The 18,134-nt window shown below is 54.3% G+C and overlaps 1 long non-coding RNA gene across 2 annotated transcripts; it reads left to right on the top strand.

Annotated features, from left to right (window-relative positions):
* The first annotated feature begins 37 nt into the window (after positions 1-37).
* On the top strand, positions 38-17,037 carry LOC149121868 (uncharacterized). Of its 2 annotated transcripts, XR_016222879.1 has the most exons (4): positions 38-685; positions 1,560-1,645; positions 10,411-10,472; positions 15,901-17,037. It is a non-coding gene; the product is annotated as an uncharacterized LOC149121868 (long non-coding RNA). The 2 variants fall into 2 exon arrangements; XR_016222880.1 differs by lacking the exons at positions 10,411-10,472; positions 15,901-17,037 and adding an exon at positions 4,710-5,545.
* Positions 17,038-18,134: the final 1,097 nt, after the last annotated feature.

The following is an 18,134-nucleotide window of genomic DNA, read 5'->3' as shown; positions in this document are numbered from 1 at the left end:
AATAGGCGCAGCATGCGGAGCAACAGCTAGCCAATCAGAGCTGCGGCAGGGCGCAGGCGCCGTCTGTCAACCGCCCGGAGCCCGGCGCTGCGTGGGCGGGATCGCGCTGCTGCCGGGGGCGAGGCCGGGCCCGGTGGGGACCCCGCGGCGAGCGGACCGCCCACCTCCTCGTTTGCGGGGAATAGCACTGCGGTGTAGAGCCGGAGGCCTCCCAGCTGCTCGCCATTGCCCTAGGCGGGTCGTGTTGAGCGCTGTGTTCGCTAGTGCGGGCCTTGACCGCCTGGGCCTGGGTCTGTTAGGAGCCCCCCCTGCCTGGCCGGGATGGAGTCCGTGCAGGCCCGGGCGGCGCAGCCCGCAGCTGCGGCTGGATCAGCAGGAGTCGCCTGCGGGCCCCGCGCCGGCTGCCGGCCGCGGGTCGTTTCCCTGCAGCCACCCCGTGGGAGTGACCCGAGGACAGACGCCCGCAGAGCCCGTCGTCGCCGCTGAGACCGGGAGCAGCCTTGCTCTCCTCTCGCTGAAAAATGTGTGAACTCAAGACTTCAGCTGGGCAGGCTCTGCTTCTCCCACGCGAGCACAGCCCTGGGAATCCGGGCATCAACTTGGGGGAGGCGCTGGCTCTGTCCTGCAGTTCTGGATGAAACCCGGGGATCCTCAGCCGTGTCCAGACTTCATCCAGCAGGGACAGGTGCTTGTCTGTGTAGAGAGGCAGGTGTCACCCAGCACAGCAGGGCAGGGCCTGGCCTGGAGGCGGGTGTCACCCAGCACAGCGGGGCAGGGCCTGGCCTGGGAGGCGGGTGTCACCCCACAGTGGGGCAGGGCCTGAGAGGCGGGTGTCACACACACAGCGGGGCAGGGCCTGGCCTGGGAGGCAGGTGCCACCCAGCACAGTGGGGGCAGGGCCTGGCCTGGAGGCGGGTGTCACCCAGCACAGTGGGGGCAGGGCCTGGGAGGCGGGTGTCACCCAGCACAGTGGGGGCAGGGCCTGGGAGGCGGGTGTCACCCAGCACAGTGGGGGCAGGGCCTGGCCTGGAGGTGGGTGTCACCCAGCACAGCGGGGCAGGGCCTGGCCTGGGAGGTGGGTGTCACCCAGCACAGTGGGGCAGGTCCTGGCCTGGAGGCAGGTGTCACACACACAGCGGGGCAGGGCCTGGGAGGTGGGTGTCACACACACAGCGGGGCAGAGCCTGGCCTGGAGGCAGGTGTCACCCAGCACAGCGGGGCAGGGCCTGACCTGGGAGGTGGGTGTCTCACACACAGCGGGACAGGGCCTGGCCTGGAGGCAGGTGTCACCCAGCACAGTGGGGGCAGGGCCTGGCAAGTTAGCGCAGACCCTCAGCTGCCACAGTGCAAGGGGCACCTCTGCGCGTTGTGCAGTGCAGGGCCAGCTGCACCAGGAGCTTCCTTGCAGCCGCTGAGGTCCTCAGTGAGCGGGAAGACCCAGGGAGCATTCCCTGGGAGCCAGTTTTGCTCTAGGGGTGTGATTGAAATCACAGGTGTTTGCGGGACCAGACCAGGGGTCCTGTTTGTAATGAGACAGCGTCTGTCTGTGTCTCCCGCAGGTCCCCGTGTAACTGACCACGCTGTGCTGGACCTCTGCAGTCAGCAGAGCCGGGAGCCCTCCCGTAGGATCTGGCTTCCTGCTCAGGTTGGTTCCACTCGAATGGCAGAGATTAGGTACAGAGACCTCTTGCTTATGCCTGAGAGGAGGGGAAACTGCTTAAGCGGGGGTCCTGATTGGCCGCAGCCCTCCCCAACGCCTGGGCCCTGGCTTCTCCCTGCTGTTGCGGGAGCTGCTTTGTTTACTCTCCCAGGAAGCATCTTCATTTCCTGCACTTCCCTCCCCGGCCTTTGCCCGTCCTGGTTCCCGTCCCCGTCCCCTAGCAGCCGAAAGGCCCTGGCGCCGCCGGCTTCCTCACGCCCGGGCTCCAAGGAGCAGGATGGAGTTGTCGGTTTCCACGGCTTCTCCCCACTCCTCAGCCACCAGCAACCGGCGTTCTGCTCCCTGCTTCTGTAAATTTCACTTTTTAATGTTTAAAAAGTTTTTGAACATACAGGCAGAGAGTCACAGAAAGAGAGAGAGAACGCAAGACAACTGACAACTGGTTCACTCCAGAATGCCTGCGATGGCCAGGCCGCAGCTGGGCCACACTGGGGAGCTAGGAAGCCGGGGCAGGTCTCCCCATGAGGGGCCAGTCCCCCGTGAGGGGCGTTGTCACGGCTGCCTCACAGGGTGAGCACTGGCAGGAAGCTGGAGCCAGGGGCTGGAGCCAGGCACTCTGATGTGGGACACAGATGTCCTACCCAGGGTCCTAATCACGGGCCGAGTGCCTGCCCTGGGACGTGTGAGTGACAGCATCCGGCGTCTGCCTTGTCTCTTAGCCTGAGGTCCTTGAGGTTCGTCCATGTCATCACGATGTCCCGCCTTTCTACTGAACAAGTTGGTGGCATTTCCCATCCTTGTCCACTCGCCCGTCCGTCAGTGGACGTCGGGCTCTTTCCATGCCTGGCAGGTGTGTGACTAACGCTGAGATGAACACAAGGACGCAGATGTCCCTTGGACACGCGGCTTTCACTTCCTCTGGGTGTGTGTTCTGAAGGGAGGCTGCTGGTTCATGGGGAACTCCATTCATAATCTTTTCTTTTTTAAAAAACATTTCTATTTATTTGAGAGGCAGAGTTACAGACAGAGGGAGAGGCAGAAAGGTTTTCCATCCACTGGTTTACTCCCTAAATGGCCACAACAGCTGGAGCCCAGAGCTTCCTCCAGGTCTCCCACATGGGTGCAGGGGCCCCAGCACTTGGGCCATCCTCTGCTGCTCTCCCAGGCCACAGCAGAGAGCTGGATCAGAAGTGGAGCAGCCGGGACATGAACCGGCGCCCATATGGGATGCCATTGCCGCAGCTGGAGGCTTAACCTCCTATGCCACAGGCACCAGCCCTTCCATTTTTAATTTTTAATGTTTAATTTTTCGAGCAGGCTCCACACTGTATGTACACACCAGCTGTATACAAGACGTCCCTTTACCCACATCTTTGCCAACATTTGCTAGTTCTCTTTTTGGTACCAACCATCCTGACAGCCATGAGACAACATCTGATAGCGGCTTTGATTCACATTTCCTTGATGATTAGAGATGCGGAGCATCTTTTCGTACACCTGTTGGGCAGTCGTATGTCTTCTTGGGGAAAATGTCTATTCAGGTCAATTTTTGATTGAGTTACTTGTGGGTTGTTATGCTCATTTATTTCTTTGCTATTAAGTTGCATAAATTTCTTATGCAGTGTGGCTGTAAACCTATTATCAAACATTTGGTTTCCTGGGGCCGGCGCCATGGCTCACTTGGCTAATCCTCCACCTGTGGCACCGGCATCACATATGGGCACTGGGTTCTAGTCCCGGCTGCTCCTCTTCCAGTCCAGCTCTCTGCTGTGGCCTGGGAGGGCAGTGGAGGATGACCCAAGTGCTTGGACCCTGCACCCACATGGGAGACCTGGAGGAAGCTCCTGGCTCCTGGCTCCTGGCTTCGGATTGGTGCAGCTCCGACCGTTTTGGTCATTTGGGGAGTGAACCAGTGGAAGGAAGACCTTTCTCTTAAAAAAAAACGATCATTGCCACGACCAGTGTCAAGGAGCTTTTCCCCTGTCTTATTCTAAAAATTTCATAGTTTCAGTTCTTCCATTTAAATCTTCAGGGCCTTTCAAGTTAAGGTTTATGGATGATGTAGGGTAAGGGCCCAATTTAATTCTTCTGCAGTGGATATCCAGTTTTTTAGCACCATTTACTGAAGAGACTGTTCTCTCCCGCTGTGTATTCTTGACAACCTTTTTTTTTTATTTAAAGATTTATTTTGTTTATTTGAAAGAGTTACAGAGAGAGGTAGAGGCAGAGGTCTTCCATCTGCTGGTTCACTGAGCCGATATCCGGAGCCAAGAGCCAGGAGCCAGGAGCCAGGAGCTTCTTCCAGGTCTCACACGTGGGTGCAGGGACCCAAGGACTTAAGCCATCTACTGCTTTCCCAGGCCATAGCAGAGAGCTAGATCGGAAGAGGAGCAGCCGGGACTAGAACCCAGCGCCCATATGGGATGCTGGTGCGTAAGGCCAGGGCTTTAACCCGCTGTGCCCCAGCACCAGCCTCCTCCTGACCACCTTGATAAAACTGAGCTGACTGAATACGTGTGGGTGTGGGTGGATTCCTGGGACCTCCCTCTGTCCCCTGGTGCCTGCCTTTGTACCAGCACCAGCCTCTTAGGGTTCCTCGGGCTCTGCAGTACAGTTTACCTCCTGTAATAGGATGCCCTCCGCTTTGCTCTTTTGCTCAGCATTGCTTTGGCCTTTTGGGTCCACATGAATGTTAGCTTTGTGCTTGTAATTTGTGTGAAAACACCCCTGGAGCTGGAGCGGATGGCACTGAGTCTGTTCACTGCCTCGGGCGGTATGGACGCTAACAGTATTAACTTCCAACCTTTGAACATGGGATAGCTTGTCATATTTGAATCTTCGGTTACTTTCATCAATTCTTGTAGTTTCCAGGATACAGGTTTTACACATCTTTGCTTAAATTTACTCCTCAGTAGTTTAATTAATTTTGTTGATAATGAGATATTTTTCTTAATTTCTTTTTCAGATAGTTCATTGTATAGAAGCTACTGAGTATTCATGTTAATTTTGTAACCTGCAACTTTACTGAATTCTTTTTTTTTTTTGACAGGCAGAGTTAGATGGTGAGAGAGAGAGAAAGATCTTCCTTCCTTTGGTTCACCCCTGAAATGGCCGCCATGGCCGGCGCGCTGCGCCAATCGGAAGCCAGGAGCCAGGTGCTTCCTCCATGCGGATGCAGGGCCCAAGCACTTGGGCCATCCTCCACTGCCTTTCTGGGCCACAGCAGAGAGCTGGACTGGAAGAGGAGCAACCGGGTCAGAATCCAACACCCCAACCAGGACTAGAACCCGGGGTGCCAGCACCACAGGCAGAGGATTAGCCTAGTGAGCCACGACACCAGCCTTGAATTCTTTATCAGTTCTAAAAGCTTTATTGGTAGAGTCTTTCTCTATACAAGCAATCTTCAAAAAGTTCATGGAAATACCCTTTATTTAAAAAATGTTTGGGTTTCAAACTTTGTTTTGTACTAAAGTAAACTTTTCTTTTGATTTCATTTTCCCACAACCTTTCTAAAACACCCACACGTAAGATAATATTGTCAGCAAGTAGACAATTTTGCATCTCTCTTTTCAATTTGGATGCCTTTTATTTCTTTTTCTTAATTAACTTTCCTAGCTAGGATCTCCAGCAGATGGAAGAGTGTTCTCTCTCTCTCTCTCTCTCTCTCTCTCTCTCTCTCGATTTGTTTTCTGGAAACTAATTGATGGGAGTAGCTGAAGAAGATGCAAGTAAATGATAAGATATCCCATGTTCATGGATTGCAAGAATTAATATTGTTACAGTGTCCACGCTACACAAGGCAGTCTAAAACACTCTCTCTCTCTCTTGCTGTCTCTCCCTCTCACTGCCTTTCAAATAAATAAAAAAGTCAAAAAAAAAAAAAAAGTCCTCGAGCTGCTTCGGTGAGTGAACTGCAATAATACATTTCCAGGTAGATAACATTGCAAGTCAGATCAGGGCGCAATATCATTTATTTCAATTTACAAAAACCATACTATATAGATTCATACCTATGCAGTAAAATATCAGAAACACACAGAAATGGAATCCATCCACGTTCAGGTTGTAGTTTTCGGTGGGAAATAGAATAATGGGAATATTTCTGATATTTAAAAAAAGAGTAACACAGCAGAACATCCAGATTTGCTGGGTGGGAGGGGCTCTGTCTTGTCTGATGGATTTACCGGGTACGAGGTGCAGGACTGTGCGGCTTCAGCAGAGGGCTGCGGTGTGCTGGTGCCTGGCCTGGGTGAGCTGGCCGGGCTGCCATTGTGAGGCGGCTCAGAGGTGATGCAATAGAGGAGGCGGGCCCCACCCCGGCCGCTGCCCCTCCTGCTTTCCCCTGAGGGACAGGAGGAGGAAGACGAGGCAGAAACTGCTGGTGTGCAGCTCCATCCCCCCCCCCACAGGAACGGGAGAGCGAGTGACCCTCGCCGCCGGCTCTGCCGCTGGTCCAGGATGATGAGTGGCCGGCCGCAGCTGAGGAGGGTCGTGGGGCTCTTCCGAGGCAGCCCCGAAGGAGCCTGCTGCAGCGCCAGCTTTCAGGGTTTGCTCTCCGAGCCTGAAAACCCCGAGGCACACGGGTGGGTATCAGCAGAGCCAGGTCCCTGAGCCCTCCCCTCTACTCGTGCCCCGCCCATCCGGGCACTCACCCAGCCAGTGCCACCACCAGCGTTCCCCTGAAGCTTGCTGTCCGTCACAGCACTTCCCGTGGTGTCCTTTGAGAAATGAGGGACATCAGGTGCAATGACTTAGAAGCTTACCAATGATTCACGGCGTCCTTGGTGGGCACGCTTGTCCAGCGTGTGCCGTCCACGGGGTGCTGGACACGATGGCATCTGTCACACCCTTGGGTGAGGCCCAGCTCACCGGTCTAGCAGTGGAGACCCACGTTGCCTGGGAGACGACAGGGAAGCCTGCAGGCATGGGTGGATCAAAGACAGCTGAGCTGTTGTTTGTGTCCCCACCTGCTGCCCGCTGGGAAAACAAAAAATGAAATTAATGGAAAACGGCTTTTGGTAGAGAGAAAAGGGAAGCCTGAGAGCTGTCGGTCCAAGAGGAGCCACATCCGAGCACCACAGTGATGATAGACACGTTCACGCTAGGTGGGCAACCCCACAGGCCGAGTGGGGGCATGGGAGTTCGGCGCGGCACAGCCTGGCAGCCGGGGCTTTCAGTCATTAACTCATCTTTGGTAAATGTGGTGAGGCCTCACTTTTGCTCTAATTCAGCCCATCTGTGAATAGCTGACAGTGGACCCCTGCCTACTCCCCGCGCCACCAATAATGCTTAAGGGGACAGGACAGTTTCAAGACTCTACTTCCCTGGAGAGGAGAGGTGGGAGAACTCTCTTCTTGGTTGCTTTTAGCAGCATCTCGTAAACCTGGGTGGCCAGCGAGCACGCTGCTGGACGCAGGGGTAGAGCCCTCCGAAGATTCTCTGGGGCATTGGGTAGCATGTTCCGGGAGAGTGAGAGAGAGAGGTCTTCCATCTGCTGGCGTTCTCCCCATATGGTCACAACAGCCAGGGCTGGGCCAGGCCAAAGCCGGGAGCCAGGAGCTTCTTCCGGGTCTCACAAATGGGTTCAGGGGCTCAAGCACTTGGGCCCTCCTCCGCTGCTTTCCCAGGCACTCTAGCAGGGAGCTGGATCAGAAGTGGAGCAGCCGGGACGGAACCGGTGCCTACATGGGACACCGGCGTGCAGGTGGCAGCTTAACCCGGTAGGCCACAGCACTGGCCCCTCCGTGAGCTTTCTGGGGTCCCCTTTGAATCGCAGCACTTCTGGACCTCGTCGTCTGCTTTGTCCCCCCTCCTGTTCTTGGAGCAGGTGGTGGACGAGACCAGTGCGGGGCCAGCAGGCGACAGTTGGAGGCCAGGTTGCTGAAGTGTCGTGAATTCTGGGGCCAGTGCCGCCCGCACGTCCTCCATCCTGACCCAGGCTCTCCTGTCCTGAGTCACCTCTGCAGTTCATTAACCAGCGATCCACCCCAATCTGGTTTTTCTTAAGTTTTAAGACGAATGTTGTGCTTCGCCCCCTAGCAATACTTTGTGCGGAAGCTCACAGCTTCTGCCTTGGTTCATCAGACTCTGTGGCTAGCTTTTTGCTTTTCGTTTTGTTTTCCTGTAGGGTTTTTGAAAAGATTGAGTGTGAAAAGCTTTTCACTGCAGGCACTTTGTAAAGCTGCCGAATCCTTGGTAGCGCGCATACCCCTTGTGGCTGGCCAAATCCCTGGTAGTGTGCACACCCCTTGTAGCTGGCCGAATCCTTGGTAGCGCGCACACCCCTTGTAGTTGGCCGAATCCTTGGTAGCGCACACACCCCTTGTAGCTGGCCGAATCCCTGGTAGCATGCAAAGTGCACACCCCTGTAGCAGCAGCGTCTTGGGAGTGCCCCTGAGTGAGACACGGAGAGCGCTCACAGTTGCATTGCTCGTCAAAGCCCCGCATGTCTACACTGTTGGGATGGATACCCATGTGGTGTGGTCCCGCGATGGACACTCCACAGTCACGGGGCTGAGTGAGCCACGGCCACACACAAGGCCTCGGCGACCCTTGTGGACAGGATGCCGAGCAGAGGCCGCCGGACGGAGCACACAGACACCTGGCTGCACTGGCACAGAGCTCAGAGCCGCCAAGGCTTGCTGGTGGGGGCAGAGCTCAGGAGAGCTGGTGGGTGGAGGGGAAGGGGGAGGATCTCACGGGGCACCTGGGGAGCTTTTGATGGGCTAGATGTGTTCCTCTGCTTGACTTCCTTAAAAAAAAATCCACACTCTGAGTGGCTTGCACAGAAGTTGGTTTCTCTCAGTTCTGGAGGCTGCCAGTCCAAGATGGAAGTTCACGCTGGTTCTGTCTCTGGCCAGGGCTCCCAGCCTGGCTTGGGGGTGGATGCCTTCTCACTGGGTCCTCCTGTACCCGTTTTGCTGTGTGCCCAGAGAGAGAAAATGATCCGGTCTTTCACCAAGACAGCAATCTTAGGAGACTGGGCCCACCATTAGGACCCCACGTCACCTTGTTTAGCTCCCAAGACCTCAGCTCCAGGTACAGCCACATCTCAGACCAGGGCTTCACGCGCCTCTGTAGGGGAGGGTGCTGAGGGTGCCCTGCTTCTGGTTCTGGCTGGTGCTGTGTGGTTCCATCCACTCTGCAGGCCCGTGGCTGTGTGGTTAGGATGCTGATTCTGTGTGGCTCCGTCCACTCTGCAGGCCCGTGGCTGTGTGGTTAGGATTGCTAATGCTACGTGGTTCCGTCCTCTGCAGGCCTGTGGCTGTGTGGTTAGGATTGTTGATGTGTGGCTCCATCCACTCTGCAGGCCCATGGCTGTGTGGTTAGGATGCTGACTCTGCGTGGTTCTGTCCACTCTGCAGGCCTGTGGCTGTGTGGTTAGGATTGCTAACGCTACGTGGTTCCGTCCTCTGCAGGCCCGTGGCTGTGTGGTTAGGATGCTGACTCTGTGTGGCTCCATCCACTCTGCAGGCCCGTGGCTGTGTGGTTATGATGCTGACGCTGCGTGGTTCCGTCCACTCTGCAGGATTGTGGCTGTGCGGTTAGGATGCTGACGCTGCGTGGCTCCGTCCACTCTGCAGGCCTGTGGCCGTGCGGTTAGGATGCTGACTCTGTGTGGTTCTGTCCACTCTGCAGGCCCATGGCTGTGTGGTTAGGAAGCTGACGCTGCGTGGTTCCGGCCACTGTGCAGGCCCATGGCTTTACGGTTAGGATGCTGACTCTGTGTGGTTCCGTCCACTCTGCAGGCCTGTGGCTGTGTGGTTAGGATTGCTGACGTGTGGTTCTGTCCACTCTGCAGGCCCGTGGCTGTATGGTTAGAATTGCTGGTGCTGCGTGGATCCGCCCACTCTGCAGGCCTGTGGCTGTGCGGTTAGGATGCTGGTGCTGTGTGGTTCTGTCCACTCTGCAGGCCCATGGCTGTGTGGTTAGGGTTGGCACACTTTCCTGTACTTCAGCATAAGGCAGGGGAAAAGTTAGGATGACATAAGGATTTTTTCAGACTTTTTTTTAACATTCTTTAACTTAATACCTAATTTCAAAAAATCAGAGCATGACCTTTTTCCTTCATTTTGCTTTTAGCTCATTCAAGACTTCTAGGCAAAGCTCCTTTGTTGTTCCTTCTAACCAGCATAGAGTATAAATAGGCATAGAGCAACAGAACAGTGATGTGTGTGTGACGGGTGTGGGCGTGTCTACATATATACACCAGGAGAAAACTGTTTCCTCAAAGATAATGGATTAAGAATTGTTAGGGCTGATGTTGTGAGCAGTAGGTTAAACCACAGCTTGCAACACGGGTACCCATGTTGGAGTGCAGGTTTAAGTCCTGGCTGGTCCACTTCTTCCCTGCTGATTTGCCTGGGAAGGCGATGGAAGATGGCCTGAGTGCCTGGGTTTCTGCTACTCAAATGGAGATCGGGTCTCCTGGTTTCAGAAACCTGGACCAACCCCTGCTGACCACTGAGGCCATTTGGGGAGTGAGTCAGTGGATGGAAGATCTCTCTCTTTCCCTCCCTCCCTCCTCCCCTTTCTCTCCCCCACTCCAATTCTGCCTTTCAAATAAGATAAATAAACCTTTTATAGAAGGGAATTAAGTTAATTCACAGACTCAGCCTAGAATAAGCAAGAATGAGAACAGGAAACTTTGTTGACTCAGATAAAATAGGTATAATCTAACGTCCAAGCTAAAGGCTAGTGGTGATCGGTTGCATTGCTAAGTTCTTCGTTTTGTTTTGTTTTATGTTTAGGATACCTCGCTCCTGGAAGATTACCCTAGGTATCATGTTTACACTGATTTTTCTTCTTATAGGTAAGTCTCAGGGTAATGCCCCCTAATGCTATCACACAGGGTGTGGCTGTAGTGAGAGATGCAACGGAGTGGCTCATGTTTGCAGTTAAATGCCACAGAAAGTGCCATTGTTGAAGCCTTCTGTCTTCTGTTTCTAATGGTAAGAAGTCACTTAGGCTTCTTTTAGGACCTTTAGAAAGTATTTTCTCTTAGAATTGTGATTTAAAGTCACAGCAGTTGCACTAACATCAAGAATTCTTTACATATTACACATGTGTTCTCTTCTAAGTTTGAGCGACTCAGAGATTCTGACCGCCAGAGGCTCCTGCTTCCTGCGTGGCTCCAGGAAGTTACTGCAGCGCACGCGGTGGGTAGTCCCAGACTGGGCAGCTCCACAAACCCTGGGCAGCTGTTCTTCACTGCTGGCCCTTGAGGCAGAGTGCCCAGTTACTGCCATGAGATAGCTTTTGGTATGAGTTCTGGGTGTGTTTGTGATTGCACCTGTGTACCTGGACTGCTGGCTCAGGTACACAAGGTGCAAGGTCCACCTGTTAACTGCAGCTTGGCATGCTGGGAGTGCCAGCCTCAGCCGGGGTCCTCGTCCGGACCCGGGAGGTTCTGGTGTCCCCCAGGAACTGCACACCTCCTGGCTTGCTCTGCTTCCTGCATTCTCGGCCTCGCCTCTGCTGACCTGGGACGGGTTCACTCAGGTGGCCCTCCCCGCCCTGCCACTGTTGCCCCGTCTTGTCACCGCCGTGGTGGAAGGTCCTCCCAGGCCTGTGAGCTCTTTGCCATCCCCAGTGAGCACCCGGGTCGGGGCACACAGCGTGGGCCGTGGAGCTCTGTAGAAGTTCAGAACTCTTCTCCCTCTGGAATTACGCCCTGTAAGATGCACGTTTGTTTTTATCCTTGCAATGGCTGCCAGCTGCTTTCTGTGTTGCCCAGTTCCCAGCTTGCCAGCCTGCTAGCGAACGGGCCAGATCACCTTTAGACACCAACGGTGTGCCATTGCTTACAGTGGAACTCAACAATTTCACTGCGGTGAAATTTGCACAATACAGAACCAGCCACGCCCAGGGAACCAGTGTCCAGCCACAGGGCTGTGTGAGCCCCACCTCTGGTTCCCAAGTCGCCTCGCCCTTCCCAAAGGAAGTGCCCTTGCTGCCCGTGGCCCCTCTCCCAGGCCCCAGCAACCACCCGTCTGCACTCAGTCTCCACAGATTTGCCTGTTCTGAACCCGCCGTGCACACGGAATCCCACACAGGTGAACTTCCCCTCCGGCTCCTGCAGCGTGACGTTGTCAAGGTTCGTCCATGCTGCCTCGTGTATCAGGCCTTCACGCCTTTGTGCAGCTGAGTCATCGTCCCTTGTCAGTGTAGACCCACTGACAGACACTGGGCCATCTCAGCGTGTCTGGCTTCCGCGAGTAGTGATGTGATGTTTCCAATTCCTGTGAGCATATAAGGGACCCTCAGAAAGGTCATGGGGAATCCTGATATGAAAAAAAAGCTATACATGGAGTTAAAAATTGCCTAAACCTGAATAAACTTATTTCATTTTTGGCATGAGCACTCTGGAGTCTCTTGGTAGACCTAGCAGTGGAATTTCTGGGGAGGAATTAGCATACAGCTAGCCATGGTCATGACGCCGCTGTCACTCCCACCAGCAGGGGAGGAGCCTCTCCAAAATTGTTCAAATTATTTTCTTTTTTAAATTTGTATTAATATAAAGAAAACAGATTTCATCTTTTTCATAGATGCAGTTCTAGGAAGTGAGATTATTTTCATCCACAGCTACCCTGCTGTGTGTAAGGTGGTACCAGATGGTCTTGATTGCATTTCCCCAGTGACTAACGATGCCAAGCCACTTTTCACACACTTACTGCCCATGTGAACTTATGCTCCCCAGAGAAAACGCCAATTCAAGGGACTCGCCCATCTTTTTATTGGCTTGTTTGTGCTTCTGTTGTGACGTGTGAGAGCTCCCTGTACATTTCTAGAGAGTAGGTCCTTCTCAGATGCTTGATTTGAAATCCATCGTTGTCTGACCACTTTCTGATAACGTCTTGTGATGGCTGAAAGTTTATGATTTTGATGGTGATAGAACCAAGAGTCCACCACCAAGCATCAGGTCCTGGAGCTCTGCCCCGTGTTCTGCTTGGGGGTTTGTGGTTGCTTCTGTGTGAATGTTACCGTTGATCCACCTGGGGTCTGGGGTTGCTCTTTTAAACAAGATCCATCTTACATGAACGTTGTCATTGGTCCACTCTGAGTTCATTTTTGTGCGCATGCAAAGCGGGGCTCTGGTGTCACTGTTTTACATGTGGATATCTAGGTGTCCAGGCACCAGTTGTTCAAGAGTATTCTTTCCCCAGGGGAATCTTTGGACAGTCTTGGAACCCTCGCCAAAAGCTCAGCTGGCTGTGGATGTATGAGCTCATTTCTGGACTCTGTCTCATTTGTCCATTTGTCTGTCACTGATAAATCAGTTTCCTCCTCTGAGACTTTCATAGGGATTGTTTTAAATCTGTAGATAGCTGTGGGTAGTATTGCCATCTTGACAATAATAAGTCCTCCAATCTATGAACGTGGGTTTATTTCTATTTATTTAGATCTTTTAAATTTTTTAAAGATTTCTTTATTTATTTGAAAGGCGGAGTTACGCAGAGAAAGAAGGAGAGGCAGAGAGAGAGAGCTCCTCCATCCACTGGTTCACTCCCCACTTGGCTGCAACAGCCGGAGCTGCGCTGATCCAAAGCCAAGAGCCAGGAGCTTCTCCCAGGTCTCCCACGTGGGTGCAGGGGCCCAAGGACTTGGGCCATCCTCCACTGCTTTCCCAGGCCACAGCAGAGAGCTGGATCGGAAGAGGAGCAGCCAGACGCCCATATGGGATGTGGGCGCTGCAGGCAGCAGCTTTACCTCTACGCCGCCACAGTGCTGGCCTGCAATTTTTCAGCTTTAGTTTTCAGTTTAGGTTCCAGAGTGAGTCTCTTGTAAGCTGTATATAATGGGATTGTGTTTTTAAATACATCTCTGCTTTTTGATTGGAGAGATTAATCCATTTACATTTAAATTACTTGATAAGTGAGATTTTACTTCTTTTCCTTTTTTTCTGTTTTATACCTTTTCGTTTGTTCTTCACTTCCTCAGTTGTTGCCTTCCGCTGTGTTGTGACGGATTGTTCTGATTTCTCTTATTTCACTTTGTTGTTGATATCCTCTTAGTGGTTCCAAAGGGAATTACAAAAGCACACTAAATGTATCACCGTATAATGTGGATCGATGCCAAGTTAGTTTCATTCGCATACAACACCCTGGTCCTCTGCACATTATCGTAAAAAGTCGCCTCTTTGCATGCTGTATCCTTACTAACATAGAATTACAACTGTGGTTTGTGCATTTGTCTTTCAATCCAAGTAGGAAATAGAAAACGGAGTGACCGGCTGAAGGCCCAGTCACGCCGGCTCTCGTGTTCACCTCCGTGTCCTTACCAGAGATCATGAGTCCCTCACACGGCGCTGAGTTGCTTTCTCCAGATCTCTCTTCCGCCTTCTCGTGGGGCCGGCTGGTGGTAACGGCACCGCAGCTCTTCTTTATCTGGCAATGCTTCGTCTTTCCTTCACTTCAAACGGTGGTCTTGCTCGATGTAGAATTCTTAAATACGGCTTTTGGTTTTTTGCCTTTAAATTAAATAGGTGATCGCACTGCCTCCGCTGTCTGCTGAGAAGTCGGGCGGCGGTGCAGCCGAGAACCCGCTGCCCTCGTGCGGCTTTCGGTCCTCTCTCCGCGTCTTTGCAGCCTGGTCGTGCTGTGCCTCGGCGTCGTCCCTCCAAGGCGTTCTGCAGCCTGGCTGGGCTGTGTTCAGCGTCGTCCCTCCAAGGCGTTCTGCTTGCAGTTCTTGAGCGTCCTGGTGTGGACCCTGCTTTTCCCCGAATGCGGGGAGCTTGCAGCCACCGTTCCTTCCAGTGCTGCTTCTGGCCTCCCCCGACCCCCCCGGGGGCTGCCGGTGACCCACAGATGATGTCTTCCAGGTCTCGGGCTGTGTCCACTCCTCCTTCTCCCAGGACTCAGGATCAGCAGCGCTGTCTTCAGGTGCACTGTTTGACTCTCCTGCCCTCCTTAACCTGCTGTTGGAGCCTGCTGCTGAATGTTCACTTCACCTCCGCTGCTCAGTCCCGGGGCTCACAGTAGGTCCTCTTGATTTTGCCTTTATTGATATTCTCCTCTCATTCAGGCACGGCACTCCCAGTTTCCTTTGGTTTTTGAGCACGTTGCATGGTTGAGTCTTTGGCTGTGAAGTCCAACATCTGCGCTTCCTTAGGGCTGGTTTCTGTTTTTCCTTTGACTTGGCTGTGCTTCCCCGTTTCTTTCTGGGTTCTGTGATCTTGAGTTGGAAACAGGGCTGTGCCTACCACAGACGGCAACTCTGGGTCCCTTCCCGTGGGTCTGCCGCTGTGGCTCCTGGCCTGCAGCTGTTTGTTGACGTGGTGACTTTCAGATTGCTTATACAGCTGTGCTCCTTGTCGTACGGAAGTGCTATTCCATTATCTCCGTGACTTCATAGATACTCCCTACATTCATGGATCTAAGGCACAGAGGCGGAGAGAAGCCCATCACGCTGTCAGCTGTGGCAGCCTGGCTCCAAACTCGGATGCTTCTTCAAGGCTGGACAGATGTGTCCTTGAAAAGCTGCATTCAGAGACAGAGAGAGAGAGAGAGATGACTTTTCCAGTTTTTAAGTTTTTGTCACTTGTCTCTAAACTGGGGCACTCTGTCAAGGCAAGTCCAGGCCACCTCCAAGTCTGCGCAGAACACCGAGTGCCCGTCTCGCGGCCTCGCCCATCCAGTCCTGCAGGTGCGCATTGCACGGCTGCCCCCGCCCCCTCCTGTGCAGCGGTCCCGGAACACTGCTGCCTGCAAGGGGCTGCCTGCTCCTCCTCGACCTGTGGTCTGCCACGTCCCTCATCTGCCGCTCTTTGTCCCAGGCGGGCACGAGCGGTGTGTGTCTCTGAACCCTTCCGGCAGAGTGCGCATCCCACAGAGCCACTCAGCCCAGGGGGGCGGTGAAACCGAGGGCAGCCGTGGTGTCAGCCGCTTGTGGAAACCCTGGACGGGTCAGAAGCTGCCACCCGCCGGCTGCCCGTGCTGTGTTGGGGATGGAGGACCGGTGGGCAGTCAGCAGAAATGCCCTGTTCTCGGGCCTCCGTTCCTTGCGTGTGTTTGAGATTAGATTCCAGAGGTCAACAGCCTCTGCCCGCTGTGATGTCTGTGGAACGTGGACTCCGAGTGACCAGCGTCCCCGTTTTCCATGATGCCACTCGGGGACGCGATGTTCTTTTTAAGAACGTATGTGCATGCCCTCTGTGCCCAGGGAAATTCCCATGGACGCACGCGAGATGCTTTATGACTGTGTCGAGAGAAGCACCTTAGAGTTGGTCTTTCCATCCCCAGGACTGCGAAATCAGCAGTGGCTGCAGGAAGCAGAGTTTTCTCAGACGTCCAGGCAATTGTACGCCGCGGTGGCCGAGTTCGGGTCAAGGCTCTATAATTACCAGGTAATACTGAGCTGAGTTTAGTGACTTGTGCAGTGTGATACACAGCGAGGCGGGCCCTGCTTGCAGTGTGCTGTCTCTGCCTTGTGTGCACCCGTCTGATAGAATCAAAGCAGGAAACGGAGTTTGATTCAGTGGCCTTCTGGCATAAGAGGCTGCAAGATTTCCCGCACAGCCTCTCCTCCCAGAGAAGCCCCAAACAGAGAAAATGGCAAACGTGCCCGTGTGCCGCTTCACCTGCCGCCGCTGCTCAGTGTGGTGCTGTCCACATCCTGAAGGCTGCTCGGTGCTTGGGGCTTCCACCGAGGCCTCTCTGGGCCCCCATCCCCGGGCCACCTCCCCAGCAGTCCAGGATGAGCTTTGTCCACTCTACGCTCAGACCTTGAAAGAGCAGAGGGAGGAGCTGACAGAGCTGTGGCCAGGGCACAAACGCCCCAGGCACGTGGGTGCTCAGTGAATGAATGAGTGAGTGAATGACTGCGCTGCTCCTCCCACTTCAGAAGGCGTCCTGCTCCCCGCCCACCCCGCACTGTGGCGGGTCCCCTCCCTGAGCTGCGGCCCCACGGGCATGCTCCGCTGAGCCGTTCCCTCCGGCACGTCTGAGGCTGTGCTTCCTAGTGCAGGACTCGCCGTGAGGCTGAGGCTGTGCCGTGAGCCTTCCTTCTGCTGGCCAGTGTGGCGCTGGGCTTCGCACAGACCCCCGAAACCAGAGCCCGACTGTGGCTGACTCCCCTGTGAGCTCTTTCCAGACCCCACGCCGCAGGCAGTGGACGCTGTGTCGTGGCTGCTTTTCATTCCCTTAACCATGGATTTTAAACATGTCTCACTGTCTAGACACTGTTTTGTAACAGCATTTTATGGCTGAGTAACGTGCCCGTGAACAACATATTCAATAAATGCTAATTCTGAACAACGGAACTGCTGTCAGTTTTTCAGTATTAAAACCCCGAATGGGGCCAGCGCTGTGGCTCACTTGGTTCATCCTCCACCTGCGGTGCCGGCATCCCATGTGGGTGCTGGGTTCTAGTCCCGGTTGCCCCTCTTCCAGGCCAGCTCTCTGCTGTGGCCCAGGAAGGCAGTGGAGGATGGCCCAGGTCCTTGGGCCCTGCACCCCATGGGAGACCAGGAAGAAGCACCTGGCTCCTGGCTTCGGATCAGCGCAGCGCACTGGCCATAGCAGTCATTTGGGGGGTGAACCAACAGAAGGAAGACCTTTCTCTCTCTCTCTCTCTCTCTCTCTCTCTCTCTCTGTCTATAACTCTACCTGTCAAACAGATAAAAAAAAAAAAAAAAAAAAAAAAAAACAACAAAACTGAGCATCCTTGCAGCTAAATCCCTGCGCTCGTCTTTGCGTCTACTCAGGATACACTGCGCTGGAACTCAGTGCTAGAGAGGGGACGGGGTGGTGATGACAGTCACGCATCAGGAGAGAGCATCGGCACGTGAAATACACACTTCACCGTATCCTCAAAATCCTTAACCAGGAGCACCGCTAAACCCACGTGGAGATCAGGGCCAGGTCAGAGCGATGGGGCAGTGGCCTGCAGCCAGTCCAGGTGGCACCGAGACCTGACCTGCATCCGCTCGCTGCCGTGTGCTGGGCAGAAGTCTCCTGGTCCTGCGCATCGCCAGGGCGACTGACGAATCACCACTGCCACGAGAGTGATCTCAGGCTGTTTGAGATCCTGGCATCCGAGGCCCGTGCTGAGCGTCAGTCTTAGCCATTCACCCGGCGCATCTTCCACGTGGCTTTAAATGAGAGGCCTCCGGGGTTTTGTTGAGAAGAGAATGGAACGGCCACGTGAGACACTGCTTTCCCCGCACGGGCTGTCCCAGCTGAGCTACCCCGGAGCCGGGTTCCGAGACGTCAAGTCTGAGTCGCAGCCAACATTATGTGGGAAAAAAACATGAAAAGCAGTCGGCGGCTCTGTGTGTGGCTGTGTGTGTGTACCAGTAAGTGTGCTCGCATTCCTGGGGAGGCTGAAGTCCCACACCTACTCAGCTGACTGCGCTGCCCCCGCACAAGGCCCTCCCTTGGCCTGTGGTTCCTGCTGGGGGCAGGGCGTCTGCAGAGCTCGGCTGCAGAGGACATTCGCCCAGCGGGTGCAGGACGTGCCCACGTTCTCCTGCTGC

Source organism: Oryctolagus cuniculus, chromosome 16 (assembly GCF_051225735.1).
Source record: "Oryctolagus cuniculus isolate XC-2025 breed Fujian yellow rabbit chromosome 16, ASM5122573v1, whole genome shotgun sequence".
NCBI lineage: Eukaryota > Metazoa > Chordata > Mammalia > Lagomorpha > Leporidae > Oryctolagus > Oryctolagus cuniculus.
This window is presented reverse-complemented; position numbering and strand designations above follow the sequence as displayed.